Here is a 20,124-nt window from a genome sequence, read left to right on the forward strand (position 1 = left end):
CTGCAGGCACTCATTTAATCCTCTTTCACATTTCAGTTTTTTGCCATCAGTCGCAATCCTTCAAATTTTGAAAAAAACGGATCCGGCAACTGCCGCCGGATCCGTTTTTTTCTCTTAGGCCAGGGTCACACTTGCGAGAAACCCGCTCGAGTCTCACACTTCAAAACCCGGCACTGCCGCCGGCACTCAGGATCGGAGCGTGCGGATGCATGTATTTCTATGCAACTGAACACTCCGAGTGCAGGTGGCAGTGCCGGATATTGAGGTGCAAGACTCATGCGAGTTTCTCGCAAGTGTGACCCCGGCCATAGACTTGTATTAGCAACGGATTCTGACTGATGGCCACACATTTCATCTGTTGTTTGCTGGATACGTTGGAAATTGTTTGTCCGGAGACAACGGACAAAGTAACGTTTTTTGTCTCTGTCGAAAAGTCAGACAGCGACGGATCCGGTGCCGTCCGTCGTTTGCTAGAATGGAAGCCTATGGGCGCCGGATCCGTCGCTGTCCATCAAATTATAGAATCCAGCAACGGATTCCATTTTTTAAAACTGGGTATGCTCCAATATCCACAGCCCCAAATGTATATAAACCTGCCAGGTAGGGCAGTCTGATCCGTCGATAAAACGGATCCATCGCATCAGTTTTTTACAATTTTTTACAAACTGTGAAAGTAGCCTTAGGCGAAGTTCTGCTGCATATTTTTATGTAAAATCCATATTACAGCGTATTACAGTCCCAGCAAAGTGGATGACATGTCTTTAATCAAAAAGGGAAAACAAAGTCAGCACACCCATAAGAAGATCCATGTGCGGGGACTTGTAATGGGCGAGAGGTCGACAGAAGCAAAACAGTGATCAGCATCAGAATCTTCTATTAGGCCGGGGTCACACTAACCAACGCAAAATACGGTCACCCATGTGGGCCTCAGAAGATACAAAAGATTGACTTTTGGAGTCTGCTCAGCAGCAGAAATTTTTCAGGATGCAATAAGGAGTGTCATTCAACACATCCCAAATGCCTTTAATTACAGTGATGACATATTGGTTTTTGGTAAAACTCAAGCTGAGCATAATCGTGCTCTATATGCTATCTTCGAATGTCTGCTTTCTGCTGGACTCACTTTAAACAAAGAGAAGTGCGAGTTTGACAAGGGTTCATTGGAATTCTATGGTCACATCTTCTCGGCAAAAGGAGTACAACCAGACCCCAAGAAAGTGGAAGCTATCAGAACAGCCTCAATCCCACAGGATGCCAGTGAAGATGGTTCATCTGTGCTACTGAGCAATTTATTAGCCATTAACAACTTTTCATTGTCTGTAATGGTGGGATCAAAAAACGATAATCCCACCAACTCTGCATTCAAATACCACAAATGGTTCGAAAATTTGGTCAGGGCTATTTCTGCAATGTTGTTGTCACATTCTTTATAGTCTAACAGACTATGCAAAATACCTAAATCTTAAAATACCTCAATTTGGATTTTTTCAAACTTTGAGCGACGAGCGGCACGAGTTAACGTCGTTTGATCGAGCTCAAATTTTGGCTATCTCAAAATCTGGAAAGGGGAATCGTTTTGTGGGGTCCAGACGGACAAAAGTCCGACATCGATTTTTTGCGGTCACTAGTGTTGAGCATTCCGATACCGCAAGTATCGGGTATCGGCCGATATTAGCGGTATCGGAATTCCGATACGGACTTCCGATACTTTTGTCATATCGGATTCCGGAATCGGAATCGGAAGTTCCCATCATGCTATGAGCCTGCTTGCTTTGATTAAGCCAATGGGAATCCTCCGAAGTGTGGGCACATCCTGTTAGGCATGTAGGCATGTTAACTATTGGCATGGCTGTGATTGGCTGCCGAAATGATGTCATGATGCACTATAAAAGCCACCGCAGCCGCCATTTCTGGTCACTCTGCTGTGAATTCAGTTAGGGACAGGCTGCTGTAGAAGACTGTGAGGGACAGTTAGAAATAGCGATTCCACCAAACATCTAGTGCTTTACCCAGGCTACATAAACCACCACTGTAGCCTTCTTTGCCCTAGCAGCAGTGTTCACAGCTGTCTGCAAGGGCTGTGTGAGTGCAGCTCACGCTGTGGAGTGGGTCCTGCAGCCACGTCAGGCTGTAGGCCACCCAGTGTGATCACTGCTGCCTCATACATCTTTTATTTTTTGAGCTGCATTTTTTACATAATTTCAATCTAGTGTGCTTCCATCCGTATCCATATACGTTGGTTGCAAACACTAGTAGTAGACAGCGGAGCCTTTCTGCAGCCTTTCAGTGCTAGTGTCCACTTTGCTGCACTGTTCACGGCTGTCTGAGAGGTCTCTGACTGTGTGTGAGTGCAGCTCACGCTGAGTAGTGTGTCCTGCAGCTACGTCTGGCTGTAGGACGCTCAGCGTGCGTCAGTGCCTCACACATATTTTTATTTGAGTGCAGCTCATTTTTTCTTCTATTAGTGTGCATCCATCCGTCTCCATCTACGGTGGTTGCAAACACTATATAGGAGTACACAGCGGAGCCTTTCTGCAGCCTGTCAGTGCCAGTGCCCACTTAGCTGCACTGTTGACGGCTGTCTGAGAGGTCTCTGACTGTGTGTGAGTGCAGCTCACGCTGAGTAGAGTGTCCTGCAGCTACGTCTGGTTGTAGGACGCTCAACGTGCGTCACTGCCTCACACATATTTGTCTTTGAGTGCAGCTCATTTTTTCTTCTCCTATTAGTGTGCATCCATCCGTATCCATCAACATTGGTTGGTTGCAAACACTATATAGGAGTAGATAGAGGAGCCTTTTTTTCTGGCTTGTGCCCTGCCGGCGCAGCCAGATTAGTATTACCCAATTTTTTTGGAGCCTCATCTTTTGCATTGTAGGTTACCTGCCTGCATTGTAATAGCTCCAAAAAGTTGGTGATACTATCAGTTTCAATTCTTTGTTCACATACTTTGAGTTTGTTTCCAACAAAGAAACCACAAAAAAAGTTCACCAAACACTACATTTGGAACTTGTGTAGGCCACATCAGCTCCTATTAAAGTGTAGTCCACACACACACACACTTCATAAAATTAGTGTTTCTTGTACCTGTAACCAGCTGTTCAGGAATAAGCACACTAAGGCCCCCTTTGTACTTTTCTGCCTATCTTAAGCAGTCTTGCAAGATGAAGAAGGCAGGGAGTAAGGCGCGTGGGCGTGGGCGTGGAGTTTCAGCAGGGAGAGGACGTGGGGATTCTGCAGGGAGAGGACGTGGGGATTCTGCAGGGAGAGGACGTGGGGATTCTACAGGTAGAGGACGTGGGGATTCTGGGCCTGCTGCGGGCACCAGTGGATCAGCATCCCCCAGTTTTAGCAGGCAACAGTCCTTTATGCGCAGCTTTGTAGGACCTCAACGTACCCCACTGCTGCGGGAGGAACAAATTGAAGCCGTTGTCGGATGGATGGCAGCTAACGCATCGACTTCAATTACTTCCGCATCCTCTCAGGGTCAGAGCACCGAAGAGCAACCATCTGTCTCTTCACCACCTGCCAAAGTGCCCAGGCAGTCAGAGAGACATGGACAGGAGCCATCACAGTCTCTACTTCTGTTCTCGGAATCTGTTGGCTTGGAAAGAGGGGGCCAGCCAAGCAGCATTCCTGAATGTGAAGAAGAGGGAGTATGCAGTGATGCGCAACTTCTTTGTCCCTCTGAATCTGAAGAGGCGAGTGGGCCAGTGCCTATGGTCAGCACACCTCAGTACGCATCAGATGATGACGAGACTCAGTTGCCACTTTCTGGTGCGTACGGTGCTGGCGAGACAACCCCGGAGAAGCAGCTGTTTGAAGAGGGGAGGGAAGATGATGAGGTCCTTGACCCATCATGGCGTGAGGAACAGGAAGGTGGTGGGAGCAGCTCGGAGGAAGAGATTCCCCTACCGGCCAAAACAGGAGGCAGAGGGAGGGGGAAGACTTGGTTGCCTGTACCCTCCACTTCGGCACCCGTTAGGAGCATTCCTCATTCCAAAGGCAAACCGGGCGCTCCCAAGAGTTGCAGTGCGTGGTCCTTTTTTGACACAGTTGCAGATGACATTTGCTTTGTCAAATGCAAGCTGTGTCATCAGAGAGTCAAAAGAGGGAGAAATGTCAGCAACCTCAATACCACAAATATGTGGAAACATGTGCGCACCAAGCACGAGTTGGAGTTGCAGAGACACCCTGAAGACGTAGGCCAACGTACAGCACCACCTACCACCTCTTCAGTTCGTGTTGGGGCCTCTTCCTCCAGCTCACACACTGCTGGTTCGGCTTCCTCACAGGATCGCCAAGGAAGAACCTCTGCCACTGTTGTCCGGAGACCCTGTCAGATTACACCCATAGCAGCACGTTCCCATCCATCACAGCCATCGGTAGCACAGGCATGAGATAAAAGGCGCCCTTACTCGGCAAACCATCCCCGAGCACAGTCTCTGAATGCTGGCATTGCCAAACTTCTGGCAGTTGAAATGCTGTCATTCAGGCTGGTGGACACTGACACCTTCCGGGACTTAATGGCATTGGCAGTCCCCCAATACAACGTGCCCAGCCGCTTTTATTTCAGCAGGCGAGCCGTCCCTGCCCTGCAGAAACATGTTGAGGGCAAAATAAAACATGCGCTACTAAACGCCGTTAGTAGCAAGGTCCACCTGACCACCGATGCGTGGACCAGTAACCATGGACAGGGACGATACCTTTCCCTCACTGCCCACTGGGTCAATGTTGTGGAGCCGGGTACGGATCTGGAGAGTGGCGCTGTACGTGTTCTTCCAACGCCACGGATTGCAGGACTCCAGTCTGTACACATAGACTCCTCCTCCTACTCAAGTTCCTCAGAAACAGCAGAGCAGGAGCCTGTTACGACCGATATGAGCACAGCCGTGGCCAAACGTCAACAGGCTGTACTCAAATTAATTTCTTTGGGGAATCGAAGCCACACAGCGCAGGAGCTCTGGAATGCTATCAAGCTGGAGAGCGATGTGTGGTTTGGGCCAGCGAATCTCCAGCCGGGCTTGGTAGTGTGTGACAATGGCCGAAATCTGGTGGCAGCTCTTGGCCTAGGCAACCTCACACACATCCCATGTCTGGCACATGTTCTTAACTTGGTCGTGCAGAGCTTTCTGAGGGACTATCCGGATCTTGATGCACTGTTGCACAAGGTCCGCATAGAGTGCGCTCACTTGCGACGTTCCAGCACGGCAAGATCGCGCCTCGCTGCTCTGCAGCGACGATTTGGCCTTCCGGAACATCGCATCATATGTGACCTACCCACCCGGTGGAATTCAACGTTACATATGTTGGAGCGGTTGTGTGAGCAGCAGGCAGCAGTCATGGAGTACCAGCTGCATCAGGCGCAAACAAGTCGCACTGTGCGCCGTTCACACTTCAGCACCATTGAGTGGGCCTCTATGAAGGACATCTGCCTCGTTTTGCGTGCCTTCGATGAATCCACGCGGATGGCGAGTGCAGATGATGCACTAGTCAGCATGACTGTCCCCCTTATCTGCCTGCTTCAACAAACACTGCAAGCACTAAGGGATGAGGTTTCGGAAGAGGTGGAGGATAAGGAGTCCCAAATGCCATCTGCTTCTGGACAGTCTGCGCTACGTGTTTCCTCACAAAGGCCTAGGTAGGGGACACTTTGTGAGGAGGAGTCGATGGAGGAGGAAGACATCTCTCCAGAGGAGGGAGGTACACAAACCTCTACTCAGTATGTACAGTGAGGGTGGGGTGATGCAGAGCAGGCCGAGGTCACGCCTCAAACAGGGGACAGCGGTTCTTTGGCAGTTGGGAGTCTGCAGCACATGGTTGATTTCATGCTGCAGTGCCTGAGAAACGACCGCCGCATCGCCCACATTCTCGTCTCGGCTGATTATTGGGTGTACACCCTCCTAGATCCTCGCTACCGGGACAGCGTACAAAGGCTCATACCAACGTTGAACCGGGAGCGTAAAATGCGGGAGTACGAAGAGTCACTGGTGCAGTCCATAATGTTTTCCATTCCACCCGACAGCATTGTTGCTAGTGCTTTAAAAAGCAGCTCTGTGCGTCGAGGCAGTGGAGGAAACTCTGCACAAAGAGGGAGCAGAGGCAGCGCCGCAGCACAAGGCAAGACCACTATGGCCCAAATGTGGCAAAGTTTTGTGTGTCCACCACAATTGTCTACACCATCAGCGACGCCTCGAGTCAGCAGGAGGCAACGCTTCCGTCAGATGGTGTCAGACTACATGTCTTGCCCTGTCGCTGTACTCCCAGATGGCTCTTCCCCCTTCAAGTTTTGGGTCTCTAAGCTGGATACATGGCCAGAGCTTAGCCAGTATGCATTGGAGGTGCTGGCTTGCCCTGCTGCCAGTGTATTATCGGAACGTGTCTTTAGTGCCGCAGGTGGTGTACTAACAGACCGTCGCACGCGACTATCTTCCGATAATGTTGACCGGCTGACTTTTCTGAAAATGAACAAGGCCTGGATCTCCAAAGACTTTGCCATTCCTCTTACAGACTAAATTAGTGGTTGGCAACTGTATCCAGGTCTGCTGGTGTGTTCATTTTTCTACCACCTGAACTATAATCCCTGTGCTTCAACACAGCCAGTTGTCGCTCAGATGTGTCGTCTGCACAGAGAAACACACTAGCTCCTGTGTTAGTGGGGTTCAGTAATGCCAGCTGATCCCCTGCTGTGTGGACGGCAAAGTCACCAGCTCCATCAACATTCAAACCACTACTGATTTTTAACCGTGCCCAACTTAGGTCTCTGGCTCCACTGTCTCTACTATTTCCCCTGACCTCCAACCCCGCCATCTACATCTCTGAAGTGGCGTCAGCACAATCTACACTTGTTCCTGTGTTCCTGTGGCTCAGTCCCATCAGTTTATCCCCTGATGTGTGTCCGGCAAGGTCTCCTGCTCTGTCCACATTCCCATAACCAGTAGTGGGAATGAGGACAGAGCTGGCGAACTTGCCGGACAAACATCAGGGGATCAACTGACGGGACTGAGCACCAGTAACACAGGAACAAGTGTAGATTGTGCTGACGCCACTTCAGAGATGTAGCTGGCGGGGTTGGAGGCCAGGGTAAATAGTAGAGACAGTAGAGCCAGAGGCCTAAGTGGAGCATGGTTAGAATCAGTAGTAGTCCACAACCTCCATAAAAACCGCTGCCCATTGGCCTCTGCATGCGTAATCCTGGGCTCCAACAGTGTCAGTTGGTGTTCAGAAGTGTCGTCTCCACAGAGCCAAACACATTCGTTCGAGTGTTAGTGGGTTTCAGCACTGCCAGCTGTTCCCCTGCTGTGGAGATGGCAAGTCTCCTGCTGCCTTCACCTGCCAAAAACAACAGGCCCCAGCCTGCTCCTCGCCTAATCCTGGGCTCCAACAGCGTCAGTTGGTGTTCAGAAGTGTCGTCTCCACAGAGCCAAACACATTCGTTCAAGTGTTAGTGGGGTTCAGCACTGCCAGCTGTTCCCCTGCTGTGGAGATGGCAAGTCTCCTGCTGCCTTCACCTGCCAAAATCCAGTAGGCCCCAGCCTGCTCCACGCCTAATCCTGGGCTCCAACAGCGTCAGTTGGTGTTCAGAAGTGTCGTCTCCACAGAGCCAAACACATTCGTTCGAGTGTTAGTGGGTTTCAGCACTGCCAGCTGTTCCCCTGCTGTGGAGATGGCAAGTCTCCTGCTGCCTTCACCTGCCAAAAACAACAGGCCCCAGCCTGCTCCTCGCCTAATCCTGGGCTCCAACAGCGTCAGTTGGTGTTCAGAAGTGTCGTCTCCACAGAGCCAAACACATTCGTTCAAGTGTTAGTGGGGTTCAGCACTGCCAGCTGTTCCCCTGCTGTGGAGATGGCAAGTCTCCTGCTGCCTTCACCTGCCAAAATCCAGTAGGCCCCAGCCTGCTCCTCGCCTAATCCTGGGCTCCAACAGCGTCAGTTGGTGTTCAGAAGTGTCGTCTCCACAGAGCCAAACACATTCGTTCAAGTGTTAGTGGGGTTCAGCAATGCCAGCTGTTCCCCTGCTGTGGAGATGGCAGTCTCTCCTGCTGTCACCTCATTCAAAATACAGTAGGCCTCTGCCTACACCCTCCTATTTCCTGGGCTTCAACACAGCCAGTTGTAGTTCGGAAGTGCCGTCCACACGGAAAGAGATACTTGCTCCCGTGTCTCAGTGGGGTTCAGTAACGTCAGCTGATCCCCTGCTGTGTGGATGGCAGTCTCTCCTGCTGTCACCTCATTCAAAATACAGTAGGCCTCTGCCTACACCCTCCAACTTCCTGGGCTTCAACACAACCAGTTGTAGTTCGGAAGTGCCGTCCACACGGAAAGAGATACTTGCTCCCGTGTCTCAGTGGGGTTCAGTAACGTCAGCTGATCCCCTGCTGTGTGGATGGCAGTCTCTCCTGCTGTCACGTCATTCAAAATACAGTAGGCCTCTGCCTACACCCTCCAATTTCCTGGGCTTCAACACAGCCAGTTGTAGTTCGGAAGTGCCGTCCACACGGAAAGAGATACTTGCTCCCGTGTCTCAGTGGGGTTCAGTAACGCCAGCTGATCCCCTGCTGTGTGGATGGCAGTCTCTCCTGCTGTCACCTCATTCAAAATACAGTAGGCCTCTGCCTACACCCTCCTATTTCCTGGGCTTCAACACAGCCAGTTGTAGTTCGGAAGTGCCGTCCACACGGAAAGAGATACTTGCTCCCGTGTCTCAGTGGGGTTCAGTAACGTCAGCTGATCCCCTGCTGTGTGGATGGCAGTCTCTCCTGCTGTCACCTCATTCAAAATACAGTAGGCCTCTGCCTACACCCTCCAATTTCCTGGGCTTCAACACAGCCAGTTGTAGTTCGGAAGTGCCGTCCACACGGAAAGAGATACTTGCTCCCGTGTCTCAGTGGGGTTCAGTAACGTCAGCTGATCCCCTGCTGTGTGGATGGCAGTCTCTCCTGCTGTCACCTCATTCAAAATACAGTAGGCCTCTGCCTACACCCTCCAATTTCCTGGGCTTCAACACAGCAAGTTGTAGTTCGGAAGTGCCGTCCACACGGAAAGAGATACTTGCTCCCGTGTCTCAGTGGGGTTCAGTAACGTCAGCTGATCCCCTGCTGTGTGGATGGCAGTCTCTCCTGCTGTCACCTCATTCAAAATACAGTAGGCCTCTGCCTACACCCTCCAATTTCCTGGGCTTCAACACAGCCAGTTGTAGTTCGGAAGTGCCGTCCACACGGAAAGAGATACTTGCTCCCGTGTCTCAGTGGGGTTCAGTAACGTCAGCTGATCCCCTGCTGTGTGGATGGCAGTCTCTCCTGCTGTCACCTCATTCAAAATACAGTAGGCCTCTGCCTACACCCTCCAATTTCCTGGGCTTCAACACAGCCAGTTGTAGTTCGGAAGTGCCGTCCACACGGAAAGAGACACTTGCTCCCGTGTCTCAGTGGTGTTCAGTAACGTCAGCTGATCCCCTGCTGTGTAGATGGCAAAGTCTCCTGCTGCCTACACAGTCGTACCACTACTGATTTTTAACCGTGCTCCAATTAGGCCTGTGGCTCCACTGTCTCTCGTATTTCCCCTGTCCTCCAACCCTGCCAGTTACAGCTCCGAAGTGGCGTCTGCACAATCCACACTTGTTCCTGTGTTACAGGTGTTCAGTCCGGTCAGTTAATCCCCTGATGTGTGTCCGGCAATGTCGCCTGCTCTGTCCACATTCCCATCAGGGGATTAACTGACCGGACTGAACACCTGTAACACAGGAACAAGTGTGGATTGTGCAGACGCCACTTCGGAGCTGTAACTGGCGGGGTTGGAGGACAGGGGAAATACGAAAATCAGTGAAGCCACAGGCCTAAGTGGAGCTTGGTTAAAATTAGTAGTCTACAACCGATCTTAAAATTTCTTCAATGCAGCCTCAGCCTGCTCCGTGCTTGTCCCTGGGCTTCAACACAGCCAGTTGTTGCTCGGAAGTGCCGTCTTCACAGAGTAAAACACTAGCTCCTGTGTTTGTGGGGTTCAGTAACGTCAGCTGTTCCCCTGCTGTTTTGATGGCAATCTGTCCTGCTGCCTCCCAATTGACAGCACATCAGGCCTCAGCCTGCTAAGTGCTTGTCCTGGGCTCCAACATCGCCAGTTGCTGCTCATAACTGACTTTGGCACGGGTACTCCCTCCTGCCCAGCTTGGTTCCAGCCCTGCCTGCTGTTTCCGGGAAGTGTCAATGTCAGTTTGCCACCCCAAGTTGCCATGTCGTGTTGCGGTTGGGTTAGCCGAGGCTAGGGTGCCAGCAGTTTAGGTGCTTCCTATGTGGACTGCGGGTTCTGGTAAGAAAGGCTTGTTCCATAGTGCCAGTAGGACAAGCACCCCCTGTAGGACTGTGTGATTCGGTAACTGCGGCCAGCTTGCGGCATGCCAACTTTGCTTTTCAGGGGTAACTTCTGATACCCCTCCGGGTTCCAGCACCGTCAGCTGGTTCTCGTCAGAGCCTTTGGCCTAGGTGCCTCCATCTCGGTATCCGAGTTCCGGCAACGTCTGCTGGTCCTTGGTAGTGCTTTGTAGCACAGGTACCTCCTGCTTAGTAACCGGGTTCCAGCACCGTCAGCTGGTCCTCGGTTGTGCCATTGGCTCTTATTCCTTCTGCTGCCCCTCCGGGTGCCAGCACTGTCAGCTGGTCCTCGCTATTTCCATTTGCTCTTGCAGCTTATGCTACCCCTCCGGGTTCCAGCACCGTCAGCTGGTTCTCGTCAGAGCCTATGGCCTAGGTGCCTCCATCTCGGTATCCGAGTTCCGGCAACGTCTGCTGGTCCTTGGTAGTGCTTTGTAGCACAGGTACCTCCTGCTTAGTAACCGGGTTCCAGCACCGTCAGCAGGTCCTCGGTTGTGCCATTGGCTCTTATTCCTTCTGCTGCCCCTCCGGGTGCCAGCACTGTCAGCTGGTCCTCGCTATTTCCATTTGCTCTTGCAGCTTATGCTACCCCTCCGGGTTCCAGCACCGTCAGCTGGTTCTCGTCAGAGCCTTTGGCCTAGGTGCCTCCATCTCGGTATCCGAGTTCCGGCAACGTCTGCTGGTCCTTGGTAGTGCTTTGTAGCACAGGTACCTCCTGCTTAGTAACCGGGTTCCAGCACCGTCAGCTGGTCCTCGGTAGTGCCATTGGCTCTTGTTCCTTCTGCTGCCCCTCCGGGTGCCAGTACCGTCAGCTGGTTCAAGAGGACAAAGAACAGGAAGACAACCACCAAGATGCAGAACAACAAGAGAGAGAAGACAAAGAAGCATAAAAAAACAAAGCAGAAGAACATTAAGCATAAGACTAATACTCTGAGCAAATGATATCATCTTATTTATAAGCAGAAGAAGACTAAGCAGTGTATGGGGGTGAGTCCGTTCCTCCTCGTGGTGCCCCTGGAAAAGGCCTGCTGCTGCAGGCCAAACTGAACGCGGACAAATCCTGTTGTAAATCTTTTGTGACAGGCAGAACGGAGGGTGTAAACTTCTAACTTTTCTAGATAACAACTACAGGAATGCCTGACACAAACAAGAATATGATGAAGAAGAATAGGAAGAAGATGAAGAAGTTGAATATGTAGAATAATAATTGTTGAATAAGAAGAATATGAAGAATGTAAGAAAAGGAAGAAGAAGAAGAAGAAGAAGAAGAAGAAGAAGAAGAAGAAGAAGAAGAATGTAAAAAAAGGAAGTAGAAGAATTTAAAAAAGGAAGAAGAATGTAAAAAAAGGAATAAGAAGAATGTAAAAAAAGGAATAAGAAGAATGTAAAAAAAGGAAGAAGAAGAAGAATGTAAAAAAAGGAAGTAGAAGAATGTAAAAAAAGGAAGAAGAAGAAGAATGTAAAAAAAAGGAATAAGAAGAAGGTAAAAAAGGGAAGAAGAATAAGAAAGAAGAAGAAAGAAGAAGAAGACATACATGTCTGGCAAAATATAAATGAGGCTAACATAGTCAATATCTTTGTAACTCCTAACGTCTTTAAAAAAAAAGTTTAATTCCTGCTATTCCTTTTGATTGGGCTAAAACTCTATGGCTTTAATGTCTCCTCCACCTCCCACAATACATTCTACATTATTCTTAGTTGTTTTTCTTCATGTAGAATTAACCTACAAGGAAAGAAAGGGTTTTTTTTTAATTCCGATATTTTGGCCCCATTGACTTGCATTGGTTCCCGGTATCGGAATCGGCGATACCGATATTTTTTTTTAAGATCGGCCGATCCATTCCGATCCGATATTTTCAAGTATCGGCTGGTATCGCTCAACTCTAGCGGTCACCCTACTGCGCACACTATATACCCTATGGGGAAGACCTGCGCACACTATATACCCTATGGGGAAGACCTGCGCACACTATATACCCTATGGGGAAGACCTGCGCACACTATATACCCTATGGGGAAGACCTGCGCACACTATATACCCTATGGGGAAGACCTGCGCACACTATATACCCCATGGGGAAGACCTGCGCACACTATATACCCCATGGGGAAGACCTGCGCACAATATATACCCCATGGGGAAGACCTGCGCACAATATATACCCCATGGGGAAGACCTGCGCACACTATATATCCTATGGGGAAGACCTGTGCACACTATATAGTGTATGGGGGAAGACCTGCACGCAATATATATCCTATGGGGAAGACCTGCGCGCAATATATAGCCTATGGGGAAGACCTGCGTGCAATAAATAGTCTATGGGGAAGACCTGCGCACAATATATAGCCTATTAGTAATTTGAACACCAGACTCCTAATCAAAGGCACCAGGTGTGCAAAACACCCTTGAAGTTGCAACCAAATACTCAAATGCTTATAGCATAATGATACACCAGAGAAACGCAGGAGCTTTTTTCAATAAAAAATATATATCAATTCTTTATTGCCGTATACAAATAGTTAAAAACATGAACAATTTAGACAATGTGTAAACAAAAAGACACCAAAAAATTCAGACATGTGCCACCAAGTATTGGTCAATAGATCCAAAAAGTAAGAGAAAAGTTATTACAATAACAAGTATCTCCACTATATATCACTCATCCATTATTTTGCATAACCCGAGATACTCATGTAATAGCAAATAATTCAGCAGGACCTGCATGACAGTTCATGCTCCATAATGTCCCCCATCACATGTAGTGCAATATAACAAGGCAAATCCCGAGATTTGGAAGGAGGAGATGGGATACTAACACCAAGATAACTAGGCAGCCACGTCCTAAAAACCCCGACGCACGTTTCGCTACTCTGTTTCGCAGGGAGTTGGCCTTACTCCCTGCAGCCCTGCCCATCCGGCACAGCTTGTGTCAGCACATGACCGGGGTCCTTGTGATCCCCGCTTGCCTGCTGGCAGGGCACCGCCGGGTGGGCGAGGTTTGCGGAAGTAGGGGAACGGCGCATGCGCCGCCTACACACAGCGCGGCTCGGGAGAATCGGCTGATGGTCATATGACCAATTACCATAGATACATAAGGTCCTATGCTTTACTTACTTCCCTTGAGAAAGCGAAAGAGTAGCGAAACGCGCGTCGGGGTTTTTAGGACGTGGCTGCCTAGTTATCTTCGTGTAAGTATCCCCTCTCTCCTCCTTCCAACCCTCAGGATTTGCCTTGTTATATTGCACTACATGTGATGGGGGACATTATGGAGCATGAACTGTCATGCAGGTCCTGCTGAATTATTTGCTATTACATGAGTATCTCGGGTTATGCAAAATAATGGATGAGTGATATATAGTGGAGATACTTGTTATTGTAATAACTTTTCTCTTACTTTTTGGATCTATTGACCAATACGCGGTGGCACATGTCTGAAGTTTTTGGTGTCTGTGTAAACAAAAATTGTCTAAATTGTTCATGTTTTTAACTATTTGTATACGGCAATAAAGAATTGATATATATTTTTTATTGAAAAAAGCTCCTACGTTTCTCTGGTGTATCAATATATAGCCTATGCGGAAGACCTGTGCAAAATATATAGCCTATGGGGAAGACCTGTGCACAATATTCACTGCTCAAAAAAATAAAGGGAACACTAAAATACCACATCCTAGATGTCACTGAATGAAATATTCCAGTTATGAATCTTTATTAATTACATAGTGGCATGCATTGAGAACAATAAATGATAAAAATGATCAATGTAAATCCAAATTAATATCCCATAAAGGTCTGGATTTGGAATGATACTCAAAATCAAAGTGGAAAATCAAATTACAGATTGATCCAACTTCAGTGGAAATGCCTCAAGACAAGGAAATTATGCTTAATAGTGTGTATGGCCTCTCCACGTGCCTGTATGACCTCCCTACAACACCTGGGCATGCTCCTGATGAGACGGCGGATGTTCTCCTGAGGGATCTCTTCCCAGACCTGGACTAAAGCATCCACCAACTCCTGGACAGTCTGTGGGTGCAGCGTGACGTTGGTGGATTGAGCGAGACATGATGGCCCAGATGTGCTCAATCGGATTCACGTCTGGGGAACGAGCGGGCCAGTCCATAGCTTCAATGCCTTCATCTTGCAGGAACTGATGACACACTTCAGCCACATGAGATCTGGCATTGTTCTGCATTAGGAGGAACCCAGGGCCAACCGCACCACCTCACAAGGCGTCTGAGGATCTCATCTCGGTACCTAATGGCAGTCAGGTTACCTCTGGCGAGCACATGGAGGCCTGTGCGGCCCTCCAAAGAAATGCCACCCCACACCATTACTGATCCACTGCCTAACCGGTCATGCTGAAGGATGTTGCAGGCAGCAGATCACTCTCCATGGCATCTCCAGACTCTGTCACGTCTGTCACGTGCTCAGTGTAAACCTGGTTTCATCTGTGAAGAGCACAGGGCGCCAGTGGCGAATTTGCCAATCCTGGTGTTCTGTGGAAAATGCCAAGTGTCCTGCATGGTGTTGGGCTGTGAGCATAACCCCCATCTGTGGACGTCGGGCACTCAGACCATCCTCATAGAGTCGGTTTCTAACTGTTCTTGCAGACACATGCACATTTGTGGCCTGCTGGAGGTCATTTTGCAGGGCTCTGGAAGTGCTCCTCCTGTTTCTCCTTGCACAAAGGCTGAGGTAGCGGTCCTGCTGCTGGGTTGTTGCCCTCCTATGGCCCCCTCCATGTCTCGTGGTGTACTGACCTGTCTCCTGGTAGCGCCTCCAGCCTCTGGACACTACGCTGACAGACACAGCAAACCTTCTTGCAACAGCTCGCTTTGATGTGCCATCCTGGATGAGCTGTACTACCTGAGCCACTTGTGTTGGTTGTAGAGTCCGTCTCATGCTACCACAAGTGTGAAAGCACAACCAACACTCAAGTGACCAAAACATCAGGCAGAAAGCATTGGTACTGAGATGTGGTCTGTAGTCCCCACCTGCAGAACCACTTCCTTTATTGAGGGTGTCTTGATAAATGCCAATAATTTCCATCAGTTGTCTATTCCATTTACACAACAGCATGTGAAATTGATTGTCAATCAGTGTTGCTTCATAAGTGGACAGTTTGATTTCACAGAAGTTTGATTTACTGGGAGTTATCTTCTGTTGTTTAAGTGCTCCATTTATTTTTTTGAGCAGTGTATATCCTATGGGGAAGACTTGTGCACAATATATATCCTATCGGGATGAGCAAGCTAGAGATAGGAGGAAGTCACTAAGGCTATGAGCACACGTAGATTTTGGTCCTGCGGATTTGTAAAAATCCGCAGGTAAAATCTTGGGTCAAAAGACCTGCGGTTTACCCCTGCGGTTTTACACCTCACAATGGTGAAGGTGTGAAACCACTGCAGAATCCGCACAAAGAATTGACATGCTGCGGATTGTAACCTGCAGAAAATCCGCAGCATGTGCACAGCGTTTTTGGTTTTACCATTGCAAAGAATGGTACTGTATAACGCAGCAGAATCCGCAACGTGTGCACATAGCCTAAGGTTGAACAGGGCTCTAAGGGGCGCAATAAATGACAAAAAGAAACCGTTCAGGAATTAAAGCAAGTGGATAGGCATGAAGCAGTAAATAATTAAAGAAAAAATAAATTCTGGAGAAAGAAAATCAAGGCAGAAAAGACTTAGAGACACTCATTGCCTCGGAAGGTAAAAAAAAATCCAAAATGATTTTTCAATTACATAAACAGTAAGGAATTAAAAAATGAGAGTGTTGGCCCGCTCATAATAATCTGGGAGGAACTGGTGGAAGAAGATGAGGGAAAAGCCAATCTACTAAACGCCTTCTTTACAGAAATACCCTTGACAGATGCCATGATCAGGGATACCATCAGAGTCGGACCGGTTCTGCAACAATGGCGCACATCCAGCTGAAATGTATTGCACTGCTGGCTAATCAGAGGCTGGCAGCTGACGTCGGCGTGCCCGACTGGGGCAACATGGCTCGCACGCTGAACATCATGTGTAGCAAGATGGGGGCAGCAGATCAGACGCAGGAGCTGCTGGACAGAGGACTATTGTTCCACCTAACACGTCTCCCCGTACACCTGGAAAAGGTCCTTGTCACCAGCTGGACTGGCGGAGGGCTGCTGCGAGGCCGGCCGTACGTAGTGATCACGCTGACTGGCTGAGGCGTCATCGCCTCTTTCATCCTTCACGTGTATAATATGAATGTGAAGAAAACGAGGTCACGTGGGAGAAGGGGTGCAGTGAGACACCAGGAGACCCCAAGTGACAGAGCGGCCAGTGCAGGTCCAGCCCATCTTGCATTTGCCAGAATTGTCAGACGGCCAGTCCGGCACTGGTTACACCCCAGTAGTACACAGTGCAGATATCCGGCACCGCCAGACTGTGAGGTCACGGCGCCTGCCCCCATTTACGCCACAGCTGATTTTTAGCTGTGTGCCTGAGCCTTTAATCTGGTAACCCCTGAGCTGCTGCGGCTTCTTGCTGTAATGACTCAGTCCAGGATGATGCATCTTTTATGAAGCGGCTATTCTTAACAGTGCGCAGTTCCCCATCTCGCCGGCAGGGGGCGGCAGAGCAGAGGGATGACACATGTCAGGAGTAGAAACCAGGACGATTCTGCCTTCATTACGTGACCCACTTTCCCATCCGCCGCCCCCACAGCCGTAATTACAAGTATCGCATGTGCCCCGCTCGTCTGCCGCTCACAAGTTCCCACGGTCCGTGGATACGACACCGTCAGTGTGCCGCGTACGATCAGTGATATCGGCGCCGTACACACTGCACACGAGTCACCGCACACGTTTTAGCACAAAGTATCGCACGCTCACTCCGGCAGCCAGCGGGTTAACAAATAACCAACAGACTAAAAATAGCGTTCAGACTCGAGAATGTCACTGAACGGGGAGGAGCCTGCGGCCTCACGTGGTCTCCCAAAATGTAATAACATAAGAAGCACGCACTTCCCTATTCCGAGCGACCAGATCAATCGAGCGCGCAGCCATGGATTGTTAACGGGGGAGCAGCGCACGGCTTCTCGGCGCTCGGCTTTTTCTGTCTTCAGAGACGATTCTCCGAGCGCTGGAGGTTCCATTTTTTTTTTCTTTATCAGTAAACTCTCCCTGAGGAGGGATGGGGGCCGTGAGGGGTCAGAAAGGTGCGCGGGAGTGCTGCGCGGAGCACTGACAGAAGTGAAAGGCACAGCGAGCTGCGAGAAGCTGGAGACGAGCGGGAAGTGCCTCGCGTGGGATCCTGCCCCTGTGACAGGAGTCCCTCCCCTGCCCCGCGTGCACTGACGCCCCCCGCAGCGTGCCAGCACTTTCTCCCCAACTCACTTTGACAGGTGCCTCTCTCCCGCCCCGCACTTTTCCTGACAGGACTGGAGTTGGACCCCGGAGTTTGTTTCCTCCCCTCAGGTAAGGTGCGCGGACTCGGTGCCGGGATGGGGCGCATTATCCCCGCGCTCAGCCTAGTTACTCCTCTCCGCAGCAGTGTGCGGGGGGCTCCGAGTCATTTCCCAATTATAGCCTGGATGAGTCACTCCGGAGCCACCCGCGCTGCCGGCTCCTCACTGCAGCCTGCTAGGTGTATGGATGGGGGTCTCTGCTGGGGTGAGGACCCCATAACAATCCCCTGCCGGCTCCTCACTGCAGGCTGGTAGGTAGGTGGATGGATGGGGGTCTCTGCTGGGGTGAGGACCCCATAACAATCCCCTGCCGGCTCCTCACTGCAGGCTGGTAGGTAGATGGATGGGGGTCTCTGCTGGGGTGAGGACCCCATAACAATCCCCTGCTGGCTCCTCACTGCAGCCTGCTAGGTGTATGGATGGGGGTCTCTGCTGGGGTGAGGACCCCATAACAATCCCCTGCCGGCTCCTCACTGCAGGCTGGTAGGTATATGGATGGATGGATGGGGGTCTCTGCTGGGGTGAGGACACCATAACAATCTCCTGCCGGCTCCTCACTGCAGGCTGGTAGGTATATGGATGGATGGATAGGGGTCTCTGCTGGGGTGAGGACCCCATAACAATCACCTGCCGGCTCCTCACTGCAGGCTGGTAGGTAGATGGATGGATGGGGGTCTCTGCTGGGGTGAGGACACCATAACAATCTCCTGCCGGCTCCTCACTGCAGGCTGGTAGGTATATGGATGGATGGATGGGGGTCTCTGCTGGGGTGAGGACACCATAACAATTTCCTGCCGGCTCCTCACTGCAGGCTGGTAGGTATATGGATGGATGGGGGTCTCTGCTGGGGTGAGGACCCCGTAACAATCACCTGCCGGCTCCTCACTGCAGGCTGGTAGGTATATGGATGGATGGATGGGGGTCTCTGCTGGGGTGAGGACACCATAACAATCTCCTGCCGGCTCCTCACTGCAGGCTGGTAGGTATATCGATGGATGGATAGGGGTCTCTGCTGGGGTGAGGACCCCATAACAATCACCTGCTGGCCACAAGTTCCCCCTCGCCCCTCATGCTGCCCACTTCTGTGTGGTCTTTCTTATAAAGAGACAGTGCAGGTGCCTTGTCGCTCTTGCTCCCTGGTATCAGCCAGTTCAGAGGCTGTCCACCATGTTACTCATGATCTGGGTGACACATCATTATAATGACACCTCTGTCCCAGTGACGTATCACCCACTGACTGCTGATATATGTCTGGAGATGACACCAATTTCCCGGATTATCCCCCAGCTGCCCCCGTACCGCTTGGTCTGCACCTTTTTCCGCTCCCCCCCCCCCCCCCATTTTCTTCAGTGTTTTCCTTTTTCTCTTCCCTGAATTTTAATGAATTGGAATAATCCAGGAATGATGTCACCGCGGACCGTATCTGTGACCCCTCCAAGCCCCCTGCCAACCCACAGGCTTCTTACATAACAGGAGCCCGATCTAACGGGACCGTATGCCTACAAATTCGGCTAGGACTTCTCCCTCCTGTAACACTGAGTCACGCCAGGCACCCCTGTGACTCTTATCTGTCAGGAGGGCAGTCTGTAGCTCTGGCACCCCTGTGACTGTCTCATCTGTCAGGAGGGCAGTCTGTAGTTCTGGCACCCCTGTGACTGTCTCATCTGTCAGGAGGGCAGTCTGTAGCTCTGGCACCCCTGTGACTGTCTCATCTGTCAGGAGGGCAGTCTGTAGTTCTGGCACCCCTGTGACTGGCTCATCTGTCAGGAGGGCAGTCTGTAGTTCTGGCACCCCTGTGACTGTCTCATCTGTCAGGAGGGCAGTCTGTAGCTCTGGCACCCCTGTGACTGTCTCATCTGTCAGGAGGGCAGTCTGTAGCTCTGGCACCCCTGTGACTGTCTCATCTGTCAGGAGGGCAGTCTGTAGCTCTGGCACCCCTGTGACTGTCTCATCTGTCAGGAGGGCAGTCTGTAGCTCTGGCACCCCTGTGACTGTCTCATCTGTCAGGAGGGCAGTCTGTAGCTCTGGCACCCCTGTGACTGTCTCATCTGTCAGGAGGGCAGTCTGTAGCTCTGGCACCCCTGTGACTGTCTCATCTGTCAGGAGGGCAGTCTGTAGCTCTGGCACCCCTGTGACTGTCTCATCTGTCAGGAGGCCAGTCTGTAGCTCTGGCACCCCTGTGACTGTCTCATCTGTCAGGAGGCCAGTCTGTAGCTCTGGCACCCCTGTGACTGTCTCATCTGTCAGGAGGCCAGTCTGTAGCTCTGGCACCCCTGTGACTGTCTCATCTGTCAGGAGGCCAGTCTGTAGCTCTGGCAC

At 50.6% G+C, this 20,124-nt stretch overlaps 1 protein-coding gene across 5 annotated transcripts in view; it reads left to right on the forward strand.

The window, feature by feature from the left end:
• Positions 1-20,124, forward strand: part of TAOK3 (TAO kinase 3) — a 285,404-nt gene that overhangs the window by 3,207 nt on the left and 262,073 nt on the right. For 2 of the 5 annotated variants that reach the window (XM_073559568.1, XM_073559579.1), the window contains exon 1: positions 17,518-17,815. The exons of 1 other annotated variant lie outside the window; for it this stretch is intronic. The gene's annotated coding sequence lies outside the window, so the exon portion shown is untranslated. Of the gene's footprint in view, positions 1-17,517; positions 17,816-20,124 lie in introns of those variants that run through there. 2 more of the 5 variants (XM_073559586.1, XM_073559596.1) reach the window with 1 other exon arrangement.

This window comes from Dendrobates tinctorius, unplaced genomic scaffold (assembly GCF_039654945.1).
Source record: "Dendrobates tinctorius isolate UK_male_01 unplaced genomic scaffold, ASM3965494v1 ptg000003l, whole genome shotgun sequence".
NCBI lineage: Eukaryota > Metazoa > Chordata > Amphibia > Anura > Dendrobatidae > Dendrobates > Dendrobates tinctorius.